Source organism: Anomalospiza imberbis, chromosome 14 (assembly GCF_031753505.1).
Source record: "Anomalospiza imberbis isolate Cuckoo-Finch-1a 21T00152 chromosome 14, ASM3175350v1, whole genome shotgun sequence".
Classification (NCBI taxonomy): domain Eukaryota; kingdom Metazoa; phylum Chordata; class Aves; order Passeriformes; family Viduidae; genus Anomalospiza; species Anomalospiza imberbis.
Window position 1 is genome coordinate 9,594,119 of NC_089694.1, and position 22,719 is coordinate 9,616,837.

At 38.1% G+C, this 22,719-nt stretch overlaps 2 long non-coding RNA genes across 2 annotated transcripts in view; both read left to right on the top strand.

Annotated features, from left to right (window-relative positions):
- The window catches only part of LOC137482508 (uncharacterized), a 189,136-nt gene that overhangs the window by 17,139 nt on the left and 149,278 nt on the right, over positions 1-22,719 (top strand). The gene's annotated exons all lie outside the window — the stretch shown is intronic.
- On the top strand, positions 5,235-10,345 carry LOC137482242 (uncharacterized). The gene is made up of 3 exons (XR_011003950.1): positions 5,235-5,311; positions 5,545-5,737; positions 10,159-10,345. It is a non-coding gene; the product is annotated as an uncharacterized lncRNA (long non-coding RNA).

Here is a 22,719-nt window from a genome sequence, read left to right on the forward strand (position 1 = left end):
GGATTTGAATTTGTGTAGGAAGGAACTTCAGTACTTCCCTCTTTTGAAAGAGGGAGAGAGCACAATCTTTATAGATCACAATAAATCATAGTGATTGGTGATAACAAAATATTTGTTAGGATGGAACTCTGTTAAGTTTGATTGGACACTAACTGTCATGTCTGTGTGATGTGGATGTGGTTTCCATGTAAATGTTCACCAGAAAATACATAGTTGGTGTTGAAAATTAGGTGACACTTTAGATGGTAATATATTCCCTTTGAAGGAATAAAGATGGATGAGTTTTCTTCTTATGGCTCCTGAGGTCTGAATGAGAAATATTTTGAGAACTGACAAATAGCAGAGGATAGGACTGTAGTTTGTGATAACTCATAATATATGTGTTTTCACCGAAAGTTTTAGTGTGTGTGGCGTGGATTGATCCTGATCTTATGCAACATTTATTAAAGAATTCCTCCTGTTTGCAATAACAGCAACACAGCAATGGCTATAGTAGGAATAACTTGGACAAATTCCCCAATGGTTTGGATAAACTCAGGGTAAGATCTGACATTTTTGTAATTTTCAGTGAATTGAAACTGTCATGCTTATACTGGACAATGACAGTGACCAAGTGAGGTGAGTGAGGCACAGGACTCGGCACCGTTTTGGTTTTTGTCATGTCTTTCCCCTGTCACTGCCAGGATCCTGGGGGTTCTCTTTGCATATTGGTGAAATTCAGCTGTAAATAGCACATGCATTGTCAAATACCTGGCTTCTAGGAACTAAAGGGAGTAAAATGCAGCCTTGAAGTTGACATCTCTTTATTTCATAGAAATTGACCAGATTATGTTCTAGCATCAGCTGAATATTTGTTAAAATGCACCACCCTCTGTGGGGTTGTGCAGAACACTGGTGGGGTTGTTGTAACCCAGAGCCTTGCACGGCTCCCACGCCTGCTTTGGCGGGTCCCATTCCCACTGCCTTCCCCAAAACTGTGATGAGGGACAGGGCTGGAATAGCAGCAGAGTGCATCATGTCAGGCATGTGTCTCTTCTTCCCCTTCTTCCTTCTTGAACAATAGTTTGGCCAGTAAAATCATCTCTTGCCATGTTTCAAGATCATGCCTCTCTGCCCCAAGGCTTTTTGAGTTGGTCTGTTCTTTCCAGAGCCTTTCTAGAACAGTACTCTTCAAAAGGAAATACAGGCTTTGTTCTTTTACTTTCCTTGCTCTCTTTCTCCTCCCATCTCCTCCTTTCACAGCTTTGCTTTCTTTATTTTCATTAGTTTAAATACATTACACAAATGTACGTATAACATTTATTTTAGAGATTAGTATTGGTTTGTGGAGCTTCATTCTTCCCCATACATCTGCTCAATTTTGTTCCAGTTTTCCTTTCAAAGGAATTTATTGGGAAGTGATTTTACTGGCACAATTATCCTACTCTTTTCTTACATAATTTACCTATAGGACAAGTAAATAGTTTCCCTGTGATTCCTTAATGACAGAGAGCTCTTAAATTACATCAGTAATGAGCTCTGTGATGTGATAAACAAGAAAATGTTAATAAAAACTTGAGAGAGAACATGCAATTATATTTCCTCCTCTTCATTAAGTTAGTTTGGTTGATCTTTGTGGTCATTGATGATTGCTACTGTGCTTCTGACAGATCACTTAATATATTTAGGGTGGGACTATCCTGGCTAGAGAGGGTAAGAAAAAATTGTCCCCATGCCCAAAGCTTTACCTTAAGAAATAAATTTGGACATTAGATTTGCATAAGGAGGGAACACCATTATTGAAGATAATGGCTTTTTTTTTTCTGGTGTTGCATATTACAATCATAATATGAAGTGACCTTTGTCTCCATAAATCTGGGGTTTTAGGAGTGATTGAAGATTTTGCTTTTTCCTTTTGTTACAATTTGAGATGGTTCCTGCTTCAGCATTACTTATTTCCTCAGTGTTTAAGACCCTTTTCATAATTTTCCTATTTGTTTTTCTTTAAATTCATATATATTTAAAAAAAAGGCAGCAATTGGACTAGTCCCAAGATATAAATGTAAATTTCTTGAGACTGTTGTTCATAGCTCATCACCCATAACTCCAGTTATGCATTGGGGCACTTTGTGGGTTGGGAGAGTAGCTCTGCTCAGAGCTCTAAGCTCTGCTCATGCAATGCAGAAGGCTCAGTGTAGAACCAAAAAAATCATTGATGTTACTTTGAGGAGTCACTTGGATTGACAGATGTGTTTCATAGGTAAAAGCAAGGCCAAGGGAGGCTTTGAACAGCAAAGCAGAATCTCAAATTCATATTCAAGAGGTAAAGTAAGGTCTGAGGAAACCTTTGGGAATAATAATACCCTCTTGCCCCACACCTTTATTGACATCACGGAAAACAGTTTTCAAGCAACTTAAAGGAAATTTTGAAGAAACAGAAGGTTACTTGGCACTTTGAAGCAAGCAACATTGAATCAGATATGCATTTTCCAGTTCCTGATACAAATGTTCTGTGGGTTTCCCTCTGTCCGCCTGGACAACTGGGTCAGCACTGATTGCATACTTTATTTCTATTACCTTTTTTTTCTTTTCGCAACCAAGGACTCTTAATTTTCATTTTGAAAATTAAACTATCTTGGTGCACTTCATTGACCTTTTCAATATTCTGTAATTAGATTGGCTGCAATTCCTCGTTTCTTCCAGTTTACAGTCTCAGTAGCCTCTGGGAAGGAATGGAATGCCCATTTGCTCAAAATATAAAACACTGCAAAGGTCAAAGCTAAAGCTGTATTTTACTGACTGTATTAATGTTCTGAAGGGATGCTGGAGGAACATGAAACATTTCATTTGTAGTTCTGTAGGTCAGGTATTGTCATGCAGGTTTCCAGGATTTTCTTCAAAGCACATCCCTCTAATGCATAAAATTTCTTACCTTAGCTATGGCATAACTTGGCATTGCAATCTATTGCATTCTATGGGCCTCCATTAGAAGATTTTTCAGCAGCTTTGGGTGCTTTAAAATCCTGTTGACATGGACATTCTTGCAAATTATTGCAGTTTTTTAAGTTAGGGGTCTATGATGTATTGAACTGAAAAACCAGTGTTATTTTTTAAACTTTATTTATAGAATTACTTGACTAAGTCTGAGGTATTAAAATATGGCCAGTCACAATGGTCATCCTGACAAACACAGAGTCTTGTAATATGACAAAGGGTTTGTGGGGACAGGGGGAGGGTTGGGGTTTTTTTTACCCGATTTTGCTCTTGTGAAGTAGTAACAAAATTCTATGGACCATTTCAATTTCTAAATGTATGGCCTTAAGCTACCCTCTGTTTAATTATGGTGGAGAAAAGCTCTTGATATGTGCCACATTTGCTCCAGTTGCTGTGTATGATACCTCACTTGTCCTCTGGTGGAGAATTGTGAATTCTGTTCCTAGTCATTTTACCTGCAACCAGAAGAGCACACAACCATCTTTTCCTCTGTCTTTTGTAACTGGGCTATTGAACAGTTGTGCTATTTATGTGAAGTTTCTTCAAAATGTCAAACATCAGGAAAATGAAGGTCTCCTCACAAGACAAAACAAGTTAATCTCACATCATCTGTTTTCATCAGGCCTGTACATTATTTATGTTGTATCATATAAGGAGGATACATATGCTGTATGTTCTTTACACATCCAGCTCCACAGAGATAAGTTTTCTTGTGCTTGCTGAGGTGATAGTGTAGGAGATGAAGGAATACATCTGGAGTGGAAACTAAAGCTGGTTTTATGCCCTTCTACCTATCAGAAGAGATTGCCTGGTTTCATTCAAAACTGTAAAGAAATGCTGCGGAAGATATTCTCACATATGCAGATAATATTTGATCAATAGTTACATCTCAAATAGGATGCAGTTTTGCTTTAAGAACAGTGGGTGGTATCTGAATGTGGCCTTTATATTGGTTCCCAAAGAACCTGTATTCCCTACTGCTGCTCTGGTCTTATAATAGCAGATGAGATGTTTGCCATTTAGAATGGAGGGAAAGAAATGGCAGGAAACAATTTAATGTTCATAAAATGGCCTCTAACTCATCTTTGATGCATATGGTGTTTTTATTGAATGTGTGAAAATTAAAATGCTACAGCAGTGAGCAGTAAAAAAATTCTAAATGTGAGTAGCTCAATGGCACCTACAGTGAGCTTCTGAAGGGAACACCTTCATGCTTACTGCTATTTTGTAGCACTCCTAGTCTGTAAAAGGCCTTTTTGTCCTAGAGCTTAATTTATGTGATAGTTGAGCTTCCTTCTGTATTTCAAGTAGTAATATAATTGTCTCTGGGTGCATGGAATGGGTTTGTGGTGGACAATTGCACTCAGTTACAGTGTTGCTTATTAAAAGGCATTCATTGTGCCAGGGGTAGAAGGAACTCTTATAATTAACTCTTATAAGCTGCAATTGCACAAAATTATACATGATGACTTTCTTTACAAATGATATTACTTTCTGTGGGAATAAGAAAAGAAAGTGGCTAAGAAATGTTCTTGATGAAGCGTCCTGGTTCGTTTAAGGACAGTTTGGGTGGGTGTCAGATTTGCCATACAATAAGCTTGTGTAAGCACTCAATTGATCAGAAATGTTCCACAATTTTTAATCAACTTGAAGGGACTTCAGACCATTTTTAATACTTAAATGCTGCTGAACACTGCCAGTGTTGGTACAAACATTTATCTTGAACTGCCTGTGGAAGGTAGCTTACCTATAGCAGCCTCAGTTCTATGTCAGGATAAATATGAGACTTTCAGAACAAAATAAAACAGCTGCTCATAAAATGTTTCCTTCTGGACAATGCCTATGAATTGGGCAAGGGGTATGTCTAATGTACTCTCATCTCTGTTTTGAAACAGAAGAGATTTGAGACAAAGTCTTTGACTCAGGTGAAGATCTATCTCTCCAAACTGCCTGCTATTCCAGGTTACCTCAAATGTTGAAAAATTTGTTCTTGAACTGCAAGGTTTTTACCAAAATAATTTTGCTGCAACTAATTAATTTGAATAAAATATTGTCTTTTAAAAACAATTTGTCAGAAAGCTTTGTTTAACTTCTAGATCGTATTAAAATGTAGTAGTGCTCTTGCAAAAATGTTACACTATATAAGGCATGATAGCAGAAATCCTTTGAAGTGTGGTCAAGAAATAAACGCTAATTTAGGTTTTATAGAAAATGAAAAATTTTACCTATACTGATAATTTTAAAATTGATTTGGTGTTGGTAGATCAATCTAGGTACTCCTTTTCGTGCAGGCTAGGAAGGCATAATTTTTACACAAAAAGACCAAGGCAGACAAAAGGTGAGACTGGTAAAAACAGTTATTACAGAGACTGATTCTACCAAATCAGTGAAGAATGTCCGTTAGAGATTTATGAAAGTGATATTTGAGTGGGGATCTGAAGAAAAATGAGTTTAACTAGAAAAGCTAGGAATTGCAGCTTGTACTACTTGCATACTTATGCCTTTGAACATTCTTGCATTGAATTTTATTCAATTTTATTCAGACCACATTCCATGAATGTGTTCTTACAGGTGTACCTGTATTTCATGCATTCTATGTACGAAATTCTAAAAAGGTTGTGAATGCAGTATGTGCGTGAAACTGAATCTCAAGACATGCCTCCATGTTACAGAGTAACATCCTCCTAAAATAAATGGTGCTCCTTACAGTGGTTTACTTCCACAAGCATGGTGAATTTTGGAGGATTAGAGACAAGTAGAGAAGGTAAGAGTGGTAGGATTATTACGCATTCAGGAATGGTGTCCTTTTGGGATGTTTGGTTCGGATATGAATTTGAGATGTGCTTTCACTATTTTTTATGTTCTTCCCAAAAGCTGCATCCTTGAGTAGTGCTTGGAATACAAAAGAATCCTGTCCCTCTGTTGTGGTTTGACAATGGCCAAATGCCAGGTACCCATGAAAGCTGATCACTTGCTGTCTTTTACTACAGCTGGGCAGAGAAGAGGGAAAAAGTATTAACCAAGGGCTCATGAGTTGAGATAAGGACTGGGAGAAAACACTCTAAGGGGAATATAAGTTTGAATTTAAAGGTATAACATAAATTTATTATTAACAGAGTCAGAGGAGGATAATGATAAGTAGAAGAAGAATTTAAGACACCTTTTTTCCCCTAGCCCCTCCCTCTTTCCCAACAACAGTGCAGGGAGATAGAGCCTGGGGGCTTTGGTCAGTTTGTCACTCGAGATCTGTTTGCTCAGGGAGAGGAGTCTTTCCTCTGCTGTGCTGTGGGGTCCCTCCCATAGAAGACAGTTCTCCATGAACTTTTCCAGTGTGGCTCCAATCTCTCAAGCAGCAGTCCTCCCAAAACTGTTGCAATGTGAGTCCCTCCCAGGGACAGTCTTTCCGAAACTGTTGTGGCATGGGTCACTTGTCCACAGGGTGCTGTCCTCTAAGGACAGGCTGCTCTCGTTTGGAAGCAAGGGCTCTCTCTCTGTCTCTGGCAGCAGGGCCCCTCTCTCTCCATTCGGGTCTCTCACGGGATCACAGCTTTCTCTGGCATCCTCCCACTCTGGTGTGAGCACTTTTCCCATGGGCTGCGAGTGGATCTCTGCATGCCCTGTGGACTTCATGCACTACAGGGGGACAGTTTGTTTCACCATGCTCCTCGCCATGGCCTGCAGAGGAATCTCATCTGCGGTGCTTGGAGCACCTCCTCCCCCTCACTGACCTTGGTGCTGCCATGTTGTTTCCCTCACATGTCCTCACTTGCTCCTCTTCTCTGACTGGAAGTAAAACTGCTGCCCGTAGGTACCATTGCCAACAAGTTCCACCAATTCAAAGATTCCCACAGGACCCCGCAGCACCGAGAGGTTGATCTCGTTTAGGTTCGGTGTCGGGCAGTCACTGGCCATGTTTTCCCTGCTGCCGTGCTGTGGGCAGTGGCGGCCGCGGCGCTGGCGCTGTTCAAGGCCTCTCTTGGGGCAGGGCACCGGGCAGGAGAAGCCGCTGCCGCCCCTGCCCTTCTGCCCGCAGCGGGGCTGCCTGGGGCGGCCGTGCAGGCAGGGCTCGCTGCAGGCCGCACCGAGATGGCGGCGGCCACGGCGGCACATCGCCGGGGCTGGGCCGGGATGGCCCCGGCGGGGGCACCTCGCCAGCCCGGACAAAACTGCCAGCGTGCTGATTTGATTTTCCTCTTAAATGTGCCATCACAGAGGCGTTACCAGCCTCTCTAATTGGGCCAGCAGCATGTCCATCTCCAGAGCCAGCAGAGATCGGCTCTGTCAGACATGGTGGAAGCTTCCAGCAGTTTCTCTCAGAAGCCACCTCTGTGGCCCCTGCTGCTACCAAAAACCAGGCTGTGCCAAATCAACACACCCTCATAAAAAGGAATCTTAAATTCCAGATGAAGAGGGACAAAAGTTAGGAGAGAAGGTGACTTTTACAACAGTAAAAGCCTGACTGGCTTTTACTTTTTTTTTTTTAACAGGGCCTGGCTGGTTGGTTGTTTTTTTGTTTGGTTTTGGTTTGCGTTATTGGGGGGTTTTTTAGTTGGGTTTATTGTATTGGTTTTTTTAATAGTCTGTCAAGCAGAGAGTGACTTCCAGAATTTGGGATTTTTTGGATGGAAATTGTGTATTTGAAAATGGTGTAAAAATTACTTAACACACAGCTTCTCAAAGGAAACTGCTATAATAAATTAGAAGGAAGGCTCTTGTAGGATTGCTTTGAAATTGGAAGGGCAGATGAGACATAAGAACATGATTACAGGCAGGTAGGAATTGCATGGGGACTTTTTCCCTCTGGTGCCAGTGGAGAGCATTTGCTCAGGATTTTATCCCTTAATGCATGCTGGTGCAGAATATGTACGTGGCCTTTAGAAATAAGCTATATATTTTGGTTAATCTCTGCTCTCAGCCTTCAGTATGTTTGCAGTAAATCTATTGATTTCAGTGAATTAGAGCTCTGTTAAAGAAAACCAATCAAACATGTAGTTTAAAATGGATTCCACACGTACTTAAAGTTAAGCTTCTTCTTATGCTTTACTATTATGGGGCTCACTACACTTCTGTATCTATGTGCAAAGAAATTGATATACAGGAACTAAATTCGCTGAGGAACACTTTTGTTAACAGATGCATCTTTGTTAGGGAAAAAAATCAGTGGTATTTTTTAAGCCATTATTGTCATAGACAACTATTTAATTGGAGATCCACCTGCCAAAAGTGTCATCCAGAGTCTGTTTTTCTTATTTCTATTTTCATTAAAGCAATTTTAGTTGAAAAACTTACTTCCACAGATTTCCATTAATTTTCTTTAGTAGGTTAATGAAAAAATGTACTTTACTTCATACAAGAGAAATTCCTTGTGCATGATTTGTTGAGTAGCAGTATCTCTTATGAGCTGGATTGGCATTAAACCCCTGATTCTCTGTATTTCATACAATTTGGGGTTTAACAGACTGATGCAATATACTTGTTCAAATGAAGTAGAAAACTACATTTGAACATCACCCTGATGGTGAAGCTTAATCTTTTGAACAGAAAAGAGTTGGGAAGCTTGGGAGAAACGCATTCTCTGAGCAGTAGGATAAAGATATTAATTCAAAATTCACAAGGTTTTAAGTTGAGCAAAACCCATCTCAAATGAGTTTCCTTTTCCTGCTAACGTTGGGTTTCTCGTGTATTTTTTGGGGGGGTTGTTTGTTTGTTTTGGTTTTGTTTTTATTAATGAGTGTGTTGAATTTTTCTAATTAATGTCTGAGTATCTAATGCCTTTGGCATCATAATCATGAGGGCATTTACAAACATTAGTTAAAATATACTTTGGCATTGGTGACCAAAATATAATGTATTGCTTATGAATGTATAGATGGAGGAAGAGGGGAAGGCCAGGCTGGCAAAACTTTTATTTTTCAAGGCATTATTTTAAACTAAAAAGGTATATTCCTCTTATAAGGGAAAGTTTTGATCTATACCAAACTTACCCTGGCTGTGTCCTTGCAGGACCTTGGGAAGGGCTCAGGCTGGGAGTGAGGGTGGTGCAGAATGAGATCAAAGCTATCTGAAATCTGCCCCTGCTGCTTCTCCTGGGGCTGCTGGACCTGCTGTGAGGTGTCTCACAGGGCAGGAGTCTCAGTAATGGTATCCTCGGCTTTCTTTTCTTCCTTGTGCCCCTCTGGAGCTGAGATAGTGTCTCAACATCAACAGCCCTTGGCAGTGGTGTTGGTGACTGCAGCCACAGCACTCTCACTTTGCCTCAGGCCCCTCTTGGGGGCAATGCTCCCTCTTGGTTCCCTTGGAAACTCAGTATTTTGTTACTACTTGCTGATGAGATGAGTCACCTAAAATTGTGTACCAGGTTGAAACAGGAGGGAAATAATCCCTCACCAATATAATTTTAAATAAAAACAATGAGAAGACCATTCAGGCTTGCTGCCCAATTACTTCTTGTAAGCGCTTGGCTGGGGTGCCATGTCAGCACCAATCCAAGTTTTTCTCTCAGCCTTGAAACAGAGCTAAAGCAAATAGTCACTACATGATAAAGCATCCTGCAAGTGTGTCATCACTACAGGATGCAGAATAACATACACAGTAACCTCAGGTCTGTGATGAAGAGGTGAAAAACAGCCAAAAAAAATTAGTGCCATTTTTCTTAAAAGTGTTGATAGTTATCTGGAATTTCTTCTGACACAGGACTGCAGTTCCTGGGCTTGTTCTGTTTTTGTGTGTGTGATGTTCTTTTATGAAAGTTACTGCAGAGCTGATTTTTATAGCACTATTTATTGCATTTGTGGAAATTGGGGAGCAAAATTAGTGAAGCAGATTTTCAGTGCTATTCTGGGTATAACTAAGTACAGAATTCCCAAATTACAGTATTTTGATGATATAAGTTTAATAACTAAAACAATTGCAAACTTTGAAGAATCATCATAGACCAGAGTACATAAAGGAGCAATCAAAAACGTGTTTTAATGAATTTGAGTGGAGAGAAAAAGAAAGTATAACAAATCTTTTCCCTAAGTGATACACAAGTGGCTGTTTTCAATGGCACAGCTCTCCAAGCCAGGGTTCTATATGCTAATCAAGGTTCATGCAACAGGTAAAATAACCTTATAAGACCAGCTGCAGAATTTTACAGTTGTGCCAGACTTTGGAAAGGCAATTCCATGGAGTTTCTTCCTACAGATAAGAGATGTGTGCATAATCTGAGAAAACAAAGCCATAGAACCGTGGCTAACTTGTGAGGCAGCACAGCACATGCTCTGGTTTGGAAATGGTGGATTACCAGATTCAAGTATTCTGCAACAGAAGATTCTCCACAGTCAGTAATTCTGCTTCTAAGAGCTAATAAAATTTTTGTCAAATGTGTAAAAACATAATATATTTACCCAGATTTTCAGACAAGGACTTTTCTGCATTCCTGAAAATAGACTTCTTAAGGAAATGGGCTGATTCAAAACACTTCCTGTCAATGTTGTACACTAAAATAAAATGTGATGTTTCAGTGGGAAACATTTAATCACTAGAGGATATGTATTTATTGAGCCTGTTTGCAGAATTGAAAGGATTTATTTGCATTCTGGTGAATTACTTCTAAGATCAAGTTTACAGGATTTGATCCTTAAATGTTAGTTTTGGAAGAAAATTAAAAGATAGGACTTGGGTTCTCTTAAAATTTTGAAAATAGTTCTAAAATTTTGCCAACATTTGGGATTCTCTCCCAAATGGAGGCAATACATAGTCAGGATATAGCTTTATGTGTTATGAATAAATTTTTTTCTTAGCACCTTTCAAGAACAGTCCAACATTAAAAATAGAACTGTGTATGGATGGTATTTGGGAAGCGTTACTGATGATGTTCTAGACATTATAAGAGTGTTTCCACAATATTTCTTTATTTCAATAAAATAGACAAAAAATGCCTGTTCTCCTTTTTCCTGCTGGAGAAAAAAAAAATGTCCCTAATAATTTAAAAGTTATAATTTGCTTATTTTCATTATATATGAATTCTGTGATATATGAACATACTGTGGACCATTATTATTAATCCTGGTTGATAAATGAGCTCTTTCCTTCCATTTCTGACTTTGAGCAGACCTGGAGTATGATTTCTATGGACTAAATCTACCTGAGGTACTCTGACATATCCAGAAGCTGATAAATACCTAAATTTAGGTCTGCAGGTGTCATTGTCAGGGTAAAACCCCACTGCTAAAATAAAAAATCCTAAAGACTTGCCTCTATTCTCAGTGCATACGAATCATTTCTCTTTGACTCCTTTTCCAAATTGCTGTCTCTTCAGGGAAGCGGGGGATAGCAATAATGAGGTTAAAATAATCAAGACTGGCTTTGTGGAAGAAATATAAATAGATTCCAAATGTGCATAGCATGGATGCAAAAGTTACTCTGTGGTCAGTGTCTGTTACATCATTAAGAAAATGATTCTGTAGCAGTCTAGGGCTTTGTTTTCCATCTTCAGTCAGTGACCTTTTCTTTACCAACCAGAGTGGCTGAGTGAGACTTCCTGAGACATTCAGAAGCCTATTTTATAAATAAAATCTCCAATCAGCTTGTGATGCTTAAGAGGAGCACTACACATTCATCACAGTCCTCTTCTTTCTCTGCATTCTGGCAGAGGAGTTTATATTTGATGGTGTTGCATACAGCTGAGCAGTGTTTCTTCATATTCAGCCATGTCCTTGTCTTAGAAATCCAGCATCACAAAAAACTTAAAACCAATGGAAAACAAAAGGAAAATCCTTGAAAAACCATCGTATGGTAACATGTTGATTCTTCTGTACATTTTTTAACTGCCAGCATCATGATTGCTTTTATGTTTATACATGCATTTTATCTTCAAGAAGAATGTATGGTCAACCAGTTTCTTTTATCTGTGAATCATGTAGAGCCAGTTGAGTGCAATGTTTGTCAGACATGTAATGTAACATACAGTATGGCTGTTATTTAAATAGCATTTCCTTACACATCTGAAAATCATCCTAAAATGAAGGACACTGCTGAAATATTTTGTCCGATAAAAAACAGGAAGATGAAATTAGGGCAAGGATATTTATCAATCTCTCATTCTTAATACAAGTCAGTTGCTTTTTTCATGCTTTTGAAAAAGGAGAGGAAGAGCTTGGAGATTTCCTGGTGGATTTTGATATAGTTGGTCTCTGGTCCAACGTCCTGCAGAAAGCAACGTCAGGCAAAAGGACAGCCTGGGTTATTCAGGGATTTATCCAGCTGGGTCTTGAAAACTGGGATAGAACAGTACAGCCTGTTCCACTGCTTGAGTCTCTTCACAGGAAAAAAGTCTTTCCTTAAATCTTTTGTGGTCTTGTCCCCCCCTTTTTTTTCCCCTTGCAATTTATTCCTCTCCTGTTCTCCCACCACACCACCTCTGTGAAGAGCCTGACTACATCTCCCTAATGCCCCTCACAGGGCCAGTGGCTGCTGTTATGTCATTCCAAAGCCACATCTCCCCCCACAGGCTGTAAAAAATTACCAGTTTCTCAAGACTTGCATGTTCTCAGTGGTATTTCAGATGTCTAGAAAATGTCAGGTGACCTAGAATCTGTAATCACAAAGAGGAACCTTGGTGGAAGTATATGACAGCCTTTGATCATTTACAAAGAAATAATTAATACAAAACTTCATCCATTTTCTTGTTTTAGTACCTACACTATCACTGTTGCAGAATAATGGGAAACCCCTGGCACCAGAAGCAATTACAGTTTATTGTTACAGTGTAATGATAGTGATAAGTTTTCAACATGTTAGGAAACAGGACTAAACAAAAATCATAAAAAGCTGTTTTTCAAAATGAAAATGCTAATCTACAAGTATAAATAGTTTAACTGGCCATGTATTTAAAAGTAAATAATGGTCCAGGGAGGGTTGATTGCATGTGAAACATGTACAATGGTCCCTTAATCCTTTTTGTGGAATCACACAGAAGCAGGCAAGGTTCAGAAAATAAAAACACATTTCAAAGTGTCAGATCTTTTCTGCATTCAGACATATCCAAGGCCAAATTCAAAGTTAGGCTCTACTTGTCATGTGTTTTCTTGAAGCAAAGTAAGTCTGTGGATACTTTATTTTGCAGAAGTGGTATCATAAGTAAAATGGAGGAAAATTTTCTTAAATTATTATTTCAGGTTTCAGAGGTAGGGAGGCTGGACCACCTCCAGTTGTCACTTGTAGTGTGATTTATTTATTTTACTATTAATTATTGTTCCTGGAAAGGTGGATTCAAAGCAACAGGTTGCTCTTTGATGCAATACGAGCTCCTTCACTAGCTCCAGTGAACCAAACCTCACTCTGTATTAAATTTTCAAAATCTGAATGAAACAACAGTCTTAGATCAGCAATAGTGACTGTGTATGAGGAGTTGTCAGGAAAAAGCCACTCTCTCATCCTCTCCAATTAACTTTATAGCTTGAAGTAAGTTCTCCTATGTCTGGAAACTGCTGCAAAATTATATAATTTTCTATGCACCTGAATCAAAGGGATGCATTGCATATGACACATGGGATTACAGTGTATGAAAACACTGAAAATTAATAATTTTAGGTCAGGTCTAATTGCGATAGGATCTAATCTCCTACTGAAATATTTTTAGTTTTGTTAAGGTATCTTTGACATTAAAAAAAAAAAAACAGACTTGAATCATTGCCAATAAGAAATGTACAATTTTCTGCTGTGATTCTGTTACATTATTTTTCATGGGAAGTCCCTTTTGCTCTTGTTCAAGGACTGGTGTTTTGCTCTCTTGTGCTGTAATGAGTCTGGGAAACAGAAGGGCCAGGTGCAATGGGGAGGGGCTGCATGTGCATTTAAGGATGTAAATGAATGCCTCCAGTTCTGATTTTTCCTTCTGACTGGCATTGGCAATTTAGGTGCCAATTCCTAGCCTCCTGCTATTGTTTTCCCCGTGCCATATGATAAATGAAGGAAGTCTTGGGAAATGTAAGGCTCTTTTGCACTGGTGCTGTCCTTTCAGGTTGGAGCTTCCTATGGAGGAAAGGCTGAAGGAAGAATGGAGTGTGCTCTTTGCAGTCTTTGTACTCTTTACCAGCAGTGATGGTAAAGCTGCTTAGACGGTCAGTCTGAAAGCAGTTTATGATGTAGTTCTGGGTGACTACTAGAACAGAGCAGTTTCATTTAATCAAAATTGTAAATGCCATGAGCTTATTTCATTTCCATGTTTGATTACAAAAGCTTAATGTGTCTCTAAACCTTTCAGAAGTAGGTTATTGTATGCAGTTCATAATGACATATATAAAAATGTTTTACTGGGTGTTGGTGACATTTTAAAGCTATCCCCAAGAAGAAAACCCAGTGACTATTTACCATAATGTGACAGTATTTTGTATTTAGAAACTTTGCCAGTCATTTTCTTCCCAGTCCTGAAATGCTTATTTCAAGCAATGAAATCCTCATCTTGTGTTTTGTCAGCCTGCAGTAGTTTGCAATGCAGCATTCTGGGGGTGATCATATAATCTGAAGAGTAAATTGTAAAAGAAAGATGCGTTAGCTTCCCTGGGTTTCCTGCTGTTGAAATAAGCAATAGAACAGTGCATGTCACAGTTAATTTGCATAATAGAGAAATAGAAAAATGTCTAGATTTTATTTCATTCTGCTCACATTAACTTTAGTGCCACAGCTTTGATTAACTTGAGTGAAAAGAGGCTGGATTCTTCATGGTCCATGATTTCTTAGCACTCTACTTCTGAATAACTGTTTACTATCAGACAGAGCTCATATACCAGGCAAAATTATATGCTCCAGCTTGAGGTGGTTGCTAGTGATAAGGGAACTGTGCAGGTTAAAGAGGACCTAATTCCTCTTCTTTCCTAATTCTTCTATTCTCTCTCACACAAGACTTGCAGTTTACAGTTTCCCCAGATGGAATTTCTCTGTCATGAGAAAATGTACTCAGCAATCCAAAGTATGGTACAAACTGGTTTTACTCACAAAAGCAAGCTGTTCCCTGCAGCTGAGCAGGAGGGGGATAACACAGTGTGGTGTTTTCTTGGGAGCCACTGCTGAAAGTGGTAAACCTGAGAAAGAAGGTGGGGAATTGTAATGATGCCCACCTGGTTGCTTCTAGAGAAACTGAGGACAGAAAGGAATTCTAGCACAGATGTTAGGTATTTGAAAGACCAAGCCCTTTATTTGTATGTTCCCTTTGCCTTCAGTGTGCTTCACTGTAGCTTGTAAAGATCTTGGACAGTGATGTCAGTGAAATCACTGACTCTGGATGAAACATCTGTCAAGATATTTCAGGACCAGATCAAGAGCTGGTCATCATGTACAGTCCCTCCTAGAGACTGAAAAACTCCTGGGTTAGTTGTCTGTGCATTGAATTATAGCGTAAAATGAGCTTATTATTTCTTACCTTAATAAAGCTGTCTGTGTTACCTAACAATAGTTAAACAGAGAAAAGGAGCAGTAGAAGCTAAGAGTAAACACTAATGTACCTTTAACATTAATAATTTACTGTATCATTCATAATTTAAAGCTTTGTGAGAATTATTTTGCTTTATCTTGTATCACAAACCAGTTAAAAAGAAAACTAAGCCTGATTGTTCTCCAAAGGCATGTACTTACATTGGTGTTCAGCTCAGTTTATTCAGCCTTTCAATTTTAATGCTTTAATTTAAGTTGCAATGCTTAAATTGAATATAATAAATTATCATTGTGTTTTTAATAGCTGTATTTTGAAGTTAGCAGCAAAAGCTAGCCTAGCTAAGTCTGTCAGATTGGAAGCAAGGCTCAACAGCCATTCCCTATCCATGTTTGTGGTATTTACCCATGATTTTATAGATCTGTGCCATAATCCTACTCTTTTCATTTTGCAGGATGATTAAATAGTATTCAATATGGAAAGGATAACATCTTTTTGATTATCATCTTTTTCATTCTCTGCATGTTTCCTATTTCTCTTCCATTATTTTTTAAGTAAGAAAACTGAAAGTGTTTAGAGCAGTCAAGATATGGTCACATTGTAGATTCATAAAACGTGCATCTTGGTACTGTTTTACTTTTTTACTCCTGTCCTAGTAATTCCTAACATTTGCTTCATTTTTTAACCTAGCTTTTGTGAACTGAGTTGAGGTTTTCATAAAATTATCTTTTCTAACACTGATGAGTTGTTTCCAAGTAAGGATAATTTTATATGGAAAATTAGGTTGGAGCTCAGTGTTGTTCCCTCCCCCTCCACGTGCATCACTTTATGTGACTGTAAAAGCTGTCTGTGAGGAATAATATTGAGCTTAACATATTTGTCTGTAATCAATATATTCTCTTGATGACTGGATACATATGCAACAATATTTAACTGATGTCCATGTCAGAGAACTTTCCCTTCTCATTCTCAGTCTCCCCTTGCTCGGTTCTTTCCAGCAGGATTTCATTGAGGAAAATGACAAAGAATCAGTTAATTGCATTTTTGTTTTATTACACAGAGATTACACAATTACACATAATTAATTGCATTTTTGTTTTATTACACAGAGATTCTGTTGTTTAAGAATGCAGGGCTTATCATTTTACTCACGACTGTAATTCAGCCATAGACTGTTTTCATTGTCAGTGTAAGTTGCAAAGGCTTCCTACAGGATGTAACACTGCTTTGTTGAGAAAAAAAATCTGCAGCTTTTCTACCCTATCTTGCTTGTTTACTGTTCTCCAGAGAGGACTGTATCACATCTTTCAAATGCAGAACAAGTTTTTGAACTATCCTCTCCTCTGTGTTTGGGTAGTCAGATGTAGGTCAGGCACTACAAATAAACAAGAAGCCGAATCTGTGCGCGGGTTCTGCAGCTCCCAAGCACTTCTTCCTTCCCTCTGCACAGCCTCCTTGAATTCTCTGTTTTTCTAGATGTGGTTTACCCTGCCTCTGGAAAACAAGTGAAGTATGAATCTCTTAAGACTTTCTCTTTTGGGAAGGCACTATTTTTTAAAAGGCCATAAAATTGCCAAAGAATCTCTTCTTCTAATGTACCATGACTAATGAAGTGCAATAGGTTTTCCTTATTATACCACTGCTATTATTACCTTTGAAATACAGAAACTTCAATCACTCTGATTATAGGTAGCAAGACAGCCTGACAAACTGCTAAAATGTGTGGGTTTATTATAACTTCTATGAGTGCATTTAGAAATTGTTATTTTTGTTTTCATGACTCTCTAAGGTTTTAAAATTCTATTATATAGAAATTAAGATTACTCTGACCAGAGTGCATTCAGATGTGGACTCTCTAGGCTTCCAATTTACAGCTTTTTCAATATCAGGATTCTATTAGGAATAGAGGCATGAAAACAAAACCAAACTCCTATTTTTAGAAATCTGTTTAAGAACATAAACTTTATTTAAGAACATATATATGTATAAGGTGATGTTTCATGGCCAGTACTATTTTTTTCAGTGTAGCAATCATCCACTGAACCTCACAGGAACTTTCACTGCTAATGAAGTGGGGGGAGAAAATAATGCTTGAATGAGCATTCAGCTCTTGTCCCACAAGCTTGTTTCCAACACTTGAAGTGTGGAATTAGCTGTGAGAAATTCACTCAAATCTGACATCTGATAAAATTTAAAGGCTCTTTTGTTATCTCTTAAGCACTCTCTTCAAGCTCTCTAATGACGCATTTCTTCTGTGAGGGAGTGTGGGAATCATGTAGTTTTTGGTAATACAGCAAAATCACTCCTTGCAGTTGCCTGAGAATTAACGACAAGAACTTGACTTTCAGTCAGTGTTGCTGGTTCTGTTGATCATAAGAGAAGATGCATTTGATGGCAGACAAGAGCTTCAGCATCAGTCTGAAATTTAAGGCATATTTTTCCCTAAGAGATCTAACAAGTCCTTTTGTTCCATACAGGAGGGCAACCCTCCATGTCTGCACGGTATTACTTGATTTTAGGCAGGACAGCTTGTGGAAATGTACAGTGGCCAAATGAATAGAAATTAGGTTTATATGAGAATTTTTAAATGTTTAAAGGCAGAGTTACTTTTTCAAATGTTGAACAAGTCTTCAGCTCTTACTTCTGTTTTCCAGGGTCTTCAATTGACAGTGATGGCAGTTCTCATTAAAAATTTTCAAACCATTGAACATTAGTGTCTGAAATTAACAAAATGCAGTATTCATGGGTAGCTTCAACATTATATGCCAAGCTTTGGTTGAAAAATGCCCTTTGGAAATAAAATTATGCTCTTACATAACATTATTTACTCTTTTAGTATTGAAAATAAAATTTTTTCCCCATTTAGTTGTAGCAAACTAGTAATTTCCCTTACTTTTAAGAGAGACTATGCTAGCTATGATAACCTTTTTATTAAAACTAAATGATTCTTAACCCAGAAAATGATTTGTTGGCTTTTTTTAGTGATTATAAATACCTGACATTTATATGTTGAAGGTCAGTCAACAACTCTGTGTACAGTGAGCACAAGCACATAATCTATAGCTGGATAGCTGGAGATTTTTTGGAAAATCTTTTGAGTCATCTGTGGATAAAAAACTGGACATTTTCTCAAACCTTCCCATATCTTTTGGAAGAGTTTGAAATCCCACCAAAGTGCTGTGCCCAGATTTACCCAAAGAGAAGAGAGGATTATCCAAACTGTTACACAGAGATTTTCTTTCCTTCTTATATAATGCAAGTATGAAGTGGGAATCTTTGAAGAACTATGTGTGGAAAAGGACAGTGATCCTATCTGTCCATACTCTGGAATAGCCACTGTTTACACACTTTTTATTTTCACAGATAAGAGATACCTTCTTCTCCTTTGTGAAGGCTTGAGGCTTGGGTTGCTCTTTAAAACCTCATCTGTTTTGGGCTGGAGAAATCCCAAGAGTCCTTTGTAGGGGGAAATTGACTTTATTTTTTTTTTGTCAAGAAGTAGTGCACATGTTATAACATTCAACTCCTGCTTTAAGGTGTCCTAGCAATCTTCTCAGTGATTTACTGTGAGCTTAATGTCCCATGTTGAGTTGGAGAATAGGCAACTGTGGTTTTTATGTGATTCTCAGTCTGCTTGTGATTCTTCCACCTTTTTCTTTAGTTTTTACCATTAGCTATGCCACTCATCTTTAATCAATGGCCATCTGCTTGTCAGTGTTCTCTGGAGCAGATTGTGTTTAGATGTTTGCATGTTGGAAGTGTGTTTTTGATGCTTTCTGGTGGTTAAGTTGCTTTGCAGTGGTCCCAGGTACAAATCTGTGCCTAGAGTACTCTGGAGTCCCAGTACTGTTGCTGTTCTTGTTTTAGAAGTGTGCAAGGGATTGGAGTGAGAAGATGAAGAGATAAACCACTCATTCCCCCAAATGTTTGCCCCTTGCCTGTGCAGGATGTATTGACATCACTGGCTCAGTCAGGCTGTGCTGAGGAAGGCTCCTCTGCATCTCAGCAGTTCAATCTCTGGCCAGTTGAACCGGTGGGCTGGAGAAGCTGCCAAGAATTTGGACAGTAACAAATGACAGCTGCAGTTGCACAGCTGGTAAATGAGATGCTTACCAGTTCTCAGCCTGCTGTAGGTTCTTGAACAGAGCAAATTACTAATTGTGGGGTCTTTTTATTTCATTTTCTTGTTTGAATAGATCTGCATGGACACCACAGAAATAGGGATAGTCTGGCTGGCTTCAGTATTACAGAATGAAGTTAATGGTGAGAAAATAGATAAAGAATGGTCTGAAGATTTTCCTGGCACCCAAGAGGGATTTTCACCCCTCGCTGTAATCCTTGCCACAAGGATTATGCCACTGGTACCTGGGTTTCCTGTTTTAAAGCTAGAATGGGAATCTGTGAATGAACAGTACTTACTTTTCTGGTTGTGTGGACACATGCCAGTCTGTTGAGAGGCTCAACCATTTCCTGCTACATTTCATTGCTTCTGACCTTATTTTTGTTGCCTAAAAGTAGGGGTTGTTGTGTGCTGTGAGTCAAAAGTCCATGTGCAAACAGGTAGTAAAACAACAGGGTGACCTGTTCAACTGGTGAAATTATTCTCTGTGAGAAGGTTACAGGAGTGCTCTGAGATATTTGCCAGTAGAAATGTAAGAGTTTGGTAAAAAGATGTGTGTTGCTTGAAATTACTGCTTAGATACAGCCTCTAGCATGGTTACAGTTTCAGTACCAGAAATGGTTACATCAATTTCTCCCTTCATATTTTGAGATGTCCTTCATCCATCAAATTGAGCTTGATGAGACTAGGCTTCAAAATAAAGTACCAAGTTCAGCTGCTTGAAAAGAACCCAGAATGTGTAGAGTGAGTTTTTTTCTGGAGCTGTCAGAAGGGATAAGACTGTTTGGTCAGAGTTATTATCTGGTAGTTTTATTTTATTTGGCTCTTGTGTTGGGTTTAGGGTAATGATTTTTTATTGTTACATTAAGGCATCTAGAAGCTGAGATGATCTTCTGTGATATTTAGATGAAAAATAAATAACAAAATATGTTTGGCTATGTTATTTGGAAATTCGTAAATTTATATTAATTGGAAAGTATTGGAATAGTTGTTTTGTTACTTAGAGCATTATTTTATTGCTTTTGAAAATTATGAGTTATGTATCCATCATAAATTTCCTTGGAGAAATGCTAAATTATTAATATTATTGTTGTTGTGCAGCATAAGTATTAAAGTTTTCTTTTCTTCTACTATTTTATAAGAATGCAAAACCATCCCACACTTAGCCAACTGTGCTGCTTAGGTAAATTAAAGACTGACTAACATAGAGAACATCAAACTCTGAAGCAAGACAAAAGAAAATTTACTAGCAATTTTGCCTTGACATGGTTTACCTGCCAGAAAAAAATCCTTTCTAAGCTTCATCCCACACAAATGTTTATTTTTCTAGTTAGGATTCTGTACTTGTTGTAAACAGAGCATTCAGTAACTGTGCTCAGGATTTCAGCTTTATGTAGGTGTCAGACAGGTTTGTCATGGATTTTGTTTTTAACACTGGATACATTTTGCTGGTTTTTGCTTCCCATGAAAGCAGCTCTCTTTTCTGGGCTGACACCCCATGTTGATTAGTCAGATATAGTTCTAGGTGGGACAGAGGGGTTTCTGAGAAGAAAAAAGAGTGAATCACAACCCAAAATAGTCTGGTGCACTCAAATACAGAAGAGATTTGGGTTGGATTCCCTGCTCTGATCAGGAATTACTCTTCCAAATGTTTCATTTCCAGTAGGAGAGATTGTGAAAGGCTACTTCTAAAATGTCTGCTAGCCCTGTGCTGGGAGCCAATTGGAGTACGAGAAGCAGAGCAAACTGGAGCCAGAGGCCTGAGGTGGTAACAGGGAGCAGTTTATCCCTGCTCTCTCTGTGCCCAAACATTTGAACCAGAGAAAGTTTTACAACTGACATTTAACTTGAACAAAAACATTGCAGCAAAGCATTTTAATTGAATGATTGGTTTCTAATAGCAGCATCATTTAATCCTCACTAACCTCTAGCCTTGCATGTTGCCAAGGTGAAGACGGTGAAACACCGTGTGGTGCTGCACAGTGTAACACAAAATCACTTCCTGGTGACGTGCAGACCCCTTTGTTTAATGGTAGGTGTAGGCAAATTCATGTGCTCGACTTTTGAACCTCTCAAAGCTGCCAAGTCCAGGTGCTAACAGCAGAAGTGCCTCTTATGACAGTTATGTTAAACTCCTGATGAAGGAATCTATTGAAAAGAGATGGAGATTTCACAATACTCTGGGAACATTTGTTTTTTTCTTTGATTCCTGCAGATTAGAATAAAGATGTTGAATTAATATTCATCCATACTCTTCCATTAATTAGGTTGCAGGCAGGTTTAAACTCCAGCTGCTCAAACCTCAGAAAGTTTCCTTTGTAAAAAAATCCATATCTTTTTTTGGGGGGTAGACATCAAAAAAAGCAACAGTTGATTTTTAAACAGCTGAAGAAAATTTTGAAGAAAATTTGGAAAAAATGTCAATGAAGTTTTAATTAGAATATTTATTTCTAGTAAATTTTGGTTTTATAAGAAAATAAATACAAGGATGGGTATAAAAAATACAAAATTGAAAGAATAAAAATAGAAATAATAGAAAATTATTTCTTTTTAGAATTTTTTTCAGAAGTGATTTACAAATTTTTCAAATTGCAAAAAAAGGTTTGTAGGATTAATTTTGTAATTAACATAAATTTTCAGCTGCTTCAGATTTGTCAGTATGCATTTTGTAATGGGAAAACTGGACCAACAAAGAAGTTAAAACTAATAGCTTGACTGACAGAAAAAATTATTCAATTTTTCTGAAGTTTCTGAACTTTCCTGTTTTCCAACAGACTATTTATTTACAAATATTTTTACAGATCCGGTCTGAATTTTAGACCATTGTGTACATAACACAGAAATTATCTCTGTAACCTCCCAGTTATTGTTAGGAAAGTAAACTGATAAGCACACACAAGATCACTGCTCATCACAGGAACTTGACTTTGAAATAAAGGCAAAAATTATTCACCCTCTGTTGTGTTAATTTCTTATACACGTGTGGCGTATGGATATATGGGATCTCACAGAAATTTGAGTTCTGAAACTTCTCTTGAAGTACATGAGGACTGTACTGAAATGCTTTGGTTATTTCCAAATAACCAAATACTTCCAAAGCTATTTTCACAGTTCAGAACTTATTTTAACCTAAATTGTTGTTCAAGGTTACCTGTTCTGTGTTTTGGAAGCCCTGAGGGGTGGTAACAGCCCATTGCTCGGTGTACTTGGAGTG